Below are 6546 nucleotides of genomic sequence, written 5' to 3' on the forward strand. Positions count from 1 at the left end.
GGAGAATAGAGTAAATTGAACGATAGCGCCATCTGCTGTTTTGCAAGAGGAAGTTGCTCCATTGCATTTGTGAGAAGATATGGACGCATTTGTGAGAAAATCTGTCTGTACACGTGTGAGAAACAAGTTTTCCTCACAAAAAGTATACATATTTGCAACACACAATGCATATATTTGTTATACCTCTGCATTTTCTCTCAAATTGACTTGTGTTTGTGCATAGAACTTTTTGTTTGTTTGAAAGTCGATTTTTTCTTTGCAAAGCAGATTGTGTTTGTTTGCAGAACGCTGTATTTGTTTGTTTAATTTTGGCACATAAATAACTCCATATACGTTCTTTTACATTCTGTACACTCTGATTTCTAACTCTAAACCTTTTGCTCAAAAAAGCTTTCTTCAAGACAGCAGATATCAGTCCAGGAGGGGTTTGCATAATAATAAGCCAGTTTACATCGCATGATATATTAGTCAAAAACACGCGGTTCGTGTTTATTGTCACAAAGATCCACTTAGTGCCAGTGAGAAATGTTTTGAATCATCGAAGGGCTTTTGTAAAGCAATATACCGTTGTAGTAGCATGGATTGGTCAGTAGTCGGCACTATTACCTATTGTTTTTATACTTATTCGCTAATTTCCACATACTGTAAATTAGGTTGAGCTATTTGTTTTTTGCTGTGATTGGTGCAGACTTTAATATGTCGTACCTCAGCAGGTTTACAGCAACATTCATGGAATATCAAGTTATGACAGGACCGCTAAAGCAGATTCTGGGCCAACTTAAAGTGACAAAATTGGATTGAATGTAATAAACAAAATAATTTGAAAGCTTTTCATGTTTGCTTTCCAGGGAAAATTCACAGTCAGGCCTACCAATTTACAGTACATAAACAGTGCTTTAAATAACCTATGTATGGTGTGGAGCAAAATCATAATCAGTGATATAATCAAGCATATAAAATGAATAAATTAATGAATAATTAATAAATTAGTAATTTGTCATTTCCTGCTGTCTAAATTCAAGCATGGATATGTTGCAAATCATTAACCTTATTGATAAAATAGACTTTTACCAGTAAGTTCTACTGTTTTTTTGTTTGTTTGTTTGTTTGTTTGTTTGTTTGTGTCATGATGAATGATGAATTTCTTTGAACCAATAGAATACATTCTTCAATTGATATTAGCGGTGTACTGGAAGCCTTTGCCTGCGGGTGCCGCATTCACTAACATGATGTAGCTGCTTTAAATCTGTAGGATCAGCTTATTGTAATACAGTGCCGCATTCTAATGTAGTTGTCAAATAACATGCCTGATAATTTTTTTTTCTTTTTGTTTCAGTACTTTAGATTGAAATGTGTGTAAAGCAAAATAGGTCACCATTTAATGAACTTCTAATATGAATAACACTATTAATTAAATTGTTAATAATATAGTTTTTAAATAATTTTACATACATATCATGTCACAATTAATATGAGGCTACAAAAAAATATGTTAAAACATAATTTCTGATGAAGTTGAGCAACACACATTGCTTTCACTGCTTGACCTTTCATGTCAACTAAACCAAAGCATTTGCATTTTTAAGTAACTGAGGTTTCTGATCTGTTGCATGACTCTTTATTGTTTGAAAATAACCAAATATGTAAAAATAAATTGCTTTGAACTGAAGACATAACTTGGTTGTTTTACCTTAGTCTTCATTTGTGACCCTGGACCACAAAAACAGTCATATGTAGCACAGGTATTTTTGTAGCAATAGTCAATAATACATGGTATTTTTCTTTTATGCCACAAATCATTAGGATATTAAGTCCCATGACAATATTTTGTACATCTTCTACTTCAAAACTTAATTTTTGATTAGTAATATTCTAGATTTTCAAATAGCTGTATCTCAGCCAAATTTTGTCTTATCCCAAAAATCCCGACATCTATAGGAATCTTATTTATTCCATGTATAATGATGTATAAATCTCAGTTGAAAAAAAATCGACCCTTATGACTGGTTTTGTGGTTCAGGATCACACATATGAACGCTCAGTTGGCTAACTGACTCTTACAACAACATAAGAGGAGACAAAGGTTTTCCAAGTGTGAACACTAATATGCAAATACTTAAACATGTTTTTCTGTGGTGTCAGAAGTCTTTGTATTCCTGTCACCAAGATATTATATCATGAGCATAGGGTGAAATACTTTAAAGTAAACTATGTGTTTGACAATGGTAAGCTGCAAAAACATTATTGGAAAAGGCATCTACACCCTTTGCAAAGACTGACTGGAATTTTGTCTGATTCACTAACATTGTTCTCTACATAACTTTCTCTTTTTACTGTACTGACAAAACCACAGCGTAGTGTCGGCTTGTGTGTGACTCTCTCACGTTACTTTGAACTGTCATGCTCTGAGTGCTCTACTGGGGTGTGGCTTTAAGTAAACTGAAAAACCTGCCCTACTTGTTACACACTGAGCACACACTCGGTAATCACTGTTCACATTCAAGTGAAACTGCTGTTGCATTTATAAGCTCTCTCACACTCACACACTGGTTGCACAAGTGCTTTAGTGCACCAATAATGCATAGTTTTGCCCTGAAATAGGTTACTGAATTCATATCTGATGGGAGGACATGTGACAATGTAGAAAATAGACTCATTCCCCATGGAAACAAACTGGAGTAGTGCAGAAATAGCTCCTCTTCTACCAAGCAAGCTCAGTATGGCCTGTGTTCTAATTTAGCTCATGATGGTCTCTTCACAGTCACCATTCTATGATTTTCAGAAGAAAAAACTATTAAAAAAACTGCCTAGTTGTAAATAGAAATATTTTGGCATAGTTCAATTCACGCCACAGCACAGAATTTTAACCAAATATTCGTTCTACTTTTGGACAATTTAAATCTCTGAATTATGCAAGGGCCCTCAATTTTCTGAACATCTAAAGATTTGTCATTTTAAAAGCTATCTAATCACCTTATTCATTTGTGCACTTGTAAACGTGGAACAGACTCATTGTGATACTATGCAGCTAAATAATACATTTTTATGCTCTTTTCTTAGTTACACATCACATTATAACCAGATCAAAAAGTTTGGCAAGACAAACTTTAGGTTGGCTTGAGAAAGCCTAATCTGAAAGGTCAAAGCAGTTGTAAAAGCTTGAAGTTTGAAAATTTAGTTGTTGTTTCTAGCATAATTAACATGTTGCTAGCATGTTTTAAGCATGGTTAGCATGCTACTAGTGTGTTGATAGCATGATTAGCATGCTGTTAACATGTCATTAGCATGCGTCTAACCTAATTAGCATGTTGTTAGGATGATTATCATTTAGTTAGCATGTTGCTAATCATGTTTCTAGCGTTATTAGCATGTTGTTAAGATGATTAGCATGTAGTTATGTTGCTAATCATGTTTCTAGCATGCTAGCATGTTTCTATAATAATTAACATAGCATTGTTAGTACGTTGCTAGAATATGTTTAATATTGTATGTTATCTTGTTTCTAGCTGTCACACCCCTGGACTATCCTAGTTGGTTTCTCCCAGTGTCTCCCCCCGCTGTACTGTGTGTTTTGGTTCCTCCCCTCATCAGCGTAGTCTTTGTTAATGAGTAGGTCTTTATAAGTTGGTAAAGACTAGAAGGGAGACATGATTCGCTACTGGGCATGCGCACATCAATCTAACGTTATTTTTATCGCACTGTACAACAATAATACTGTTTGTTTATTATAGTAAGGGCTAAGTTTAGGGTTGGGGTAGGTGTAGATGTTAAAAAAAACACAATCTAATAGGAAGAAAATTTAATTTCATTGTTAGTTTCCGGTCGTAGATGTATCCCTTCTAGCCACAACCTTATAAGTTGGTGTATGTGCTCTTCTGTTTGTCGGACATTGTTGTGGCTACCATGTGTTCCTGTGTTTCCTGTTCATCTCTGTGGATTATTAAAGACTTTTCATTTATATCACATCGTTGTTTGTCTGTTCCTCGTCTCCAGCGTGACAGTACGTCCGACCAAAACAGTTCTCAGTGTTTTTCCCCATTTTTGTTTATCGTTCTTTTTTCAGTCTTTTTGTTTCCGTTGTGTTCACTATGAATCCCCTACTCCGTCCGGAATTCCTCCTCCTAAGACTGAAGCAGGGGGATACTCTGCTCGAGGGCTACTCTAGAATGTTCCAGCTAATAGCTCACACCACCAGCTACCCGGACGACGCGCTCTGTGCATTTTATGATGCATGTTGAAACGCGGCAATGCAGAGGGTCGTCGTCCGAGGAGGGCCCTCGAGCCAATTTCGCAGCCTTTGTGGAGTGGACACTGGCGACACTGGCATCTCCGACTCTCGTCCCACGCCTGTTCCTTGGAGAATCAGTGCCACTCCAGACCCAGAGCCCAGCCAGCCCTCACCCTGACATACGGGATACGAGCCAGCGACGACGGAGAGCCTAAGCCTGCCGCGACCATCGAGCCATCGCCAGGAGCGACTGAGCTGTTGTTCGCCGCCGAGCCAGAGCTGCACAAGCTGTCGGACCAGGTGCGAGAGCCGGCCACAATGCCCGTGATGGTGGAAGTGTCAGTGGGGCGTGAGGATGCTGAGGACACTGCCCACTGCACCACCGCTGAGCGTGAGCTAAATCTGGACCTGGGACAAACAGTGACAGACTGTGAACAAGATTTGAATTTTTCTGAGGATGTTGTCATTGAACTCCCTGTACACCCTGAACTGTCTGCCTGTGTTAATTTCCCACCCACCATCCCTCAGTTAACACCTTCTAACAGCCATGCTGTTTCAACCCTGCCACCGCTGTCACCTGTCAGCCTCTCTGCTCACCCTCAGCTCACCATCTGTGCGGTGGGTTTGTCGTGGGTCTGCCAGTCTCCATCGGTGTCATGGCTGTAGGGATCCCTCATCTTCGCCTTCAGCCTCAGAGTCCTGGACTCCGCCTCGGCCCTCCGACCCTGCGGCTCCACCCCAGCTCTCAGCCCCCTCATCTCCACCGTTGCCCATTTGTCCACCAGCTCCACCAGGCTCCATCGTTCTTTCGGTCCCTTCATCTTCCCACCTTCGCCTCAGGACTCCTCCGGCTGCGCCTCGTCGCTCTGTCCCACTGTCTCCGTGGAACTCCTCCCTCCCTCTGGCACAGTCTCAGTCCTCTGCTGCTCCACCGCGGACCTCCGGATCTCCATCTCCGCCTTGGTCGCCAGAGGCTTTGGCTCCGCCTTGACCCTCCGGATCCTCGGTGTTGCCCAGGATCATCGGTTCTCCGATTCCGCCTCGGGCTCTACCGTCCATTTCCATCCATTTCACCTGGCTCCTCCTGCTCCAGCTCCCTCCTAGTCTCGCGTAGCCAGACCTTCAGACTGACGGCTGAAGGTCTGGAATTCATGGCAGCTTTAATTGGCCAAGGCCCGCCCATAAGGCCATTTGACCGACATGTCAAACAACCAATCACAGTTCGTTTCGTTCAGCGTCACGTTTCGGGGTGTAGAAATGCCCCCACAACAACAGACTGGCATGCAACAAGTCAGTCATTGAAATAACCAGCATTGAAAGTTAACGAAGAAGAGGGAGAACAAGCAGTAAGTCAGTAATTTGTTCTCGAACGTCGCAAATGTGTATAACAACAACGGCGTCTGCATAAGCACCTTTTAGCAAAACGCCGAGTAAATCAGTCTGCGCTTTGTTTCCCGGCTGACCGAAAATAAACGCGACACTCGCGTGTTCCAGATATCCGATCAAATTCAACTAATCAGATCACGACTTCGACATTCCTGAAGTGTTTCCAGTTAAGTGTACCATATGCATCAGACGTTTAGCCAACGTTCCGTGGGCGTGACGCCTGAGGCTGAGACTAGCTCCCTCCTGTCTCCTCCTTGGCTTCTCCCTCCGTCCTCACCTCCATGGACTGTTCTGTCTCCACCCTGGATCCTTTTGATCGCCCTCCTCCTGGGAGTCCGTCCTCCACCGAAGGCCCCTCCTAAGACTTTGTTCAGTCTGTTTTCCCTGTCCCTATGAGCGTTTTCCCAACCTGTCAACACCCCTGGACTATCCTAGTTGGTTTCTCCCAGTGTCTCCCCCCGCTGTACTGTGTGTTTTGGTTCCTCCCCTCATCAGCGTTATTCCCTGCACCTGTACCTGTCTTTGTTAATGAGTATGTCTTTATAAGTTGGAGTATGTGCTCTTCTGTTTGTCGGATGTTATTGTTGCTACCCTGTGCTCACTGTTCATCTCTGTGGATTATTAAAGACTTTTCATTTATATCACATCATTGTTTGTCCATTCCTCGTCTCCAGCGTGACACTACCATTATTAACATGTTGCTAGCATTTTTCTAGCATGAATAGAATGTTGTTAGCATGTTTCTAGCATGATTAACATAGCATGATTAGTATGTTGCTATAATATTATTAATATAGGATGATTTGCATTTAGTCAACATGTTGCTAGCATGTTTCTAGCATGATTGTCATGTTAAGATGATTGCTATGTAGTTAGCATATTGTTAGCAGGATTAACATGTTGCTAGCATATTTATTGCATGTTGCTACCAT

The sequence above is a fragment of the Garra rufa genome, chromosome 9 (assembly GCF_049309525.1).
Source record: "Garra rufa chromosome 9, GarRuf1.0, whole genome shotgun sequence".
Classification (NCBI taxonomy): Eukaryota; Metazoa; Chordata; class Actinopteri; order Cypriniformes; family Cyprinidae; genus Garra; species Garra rufa.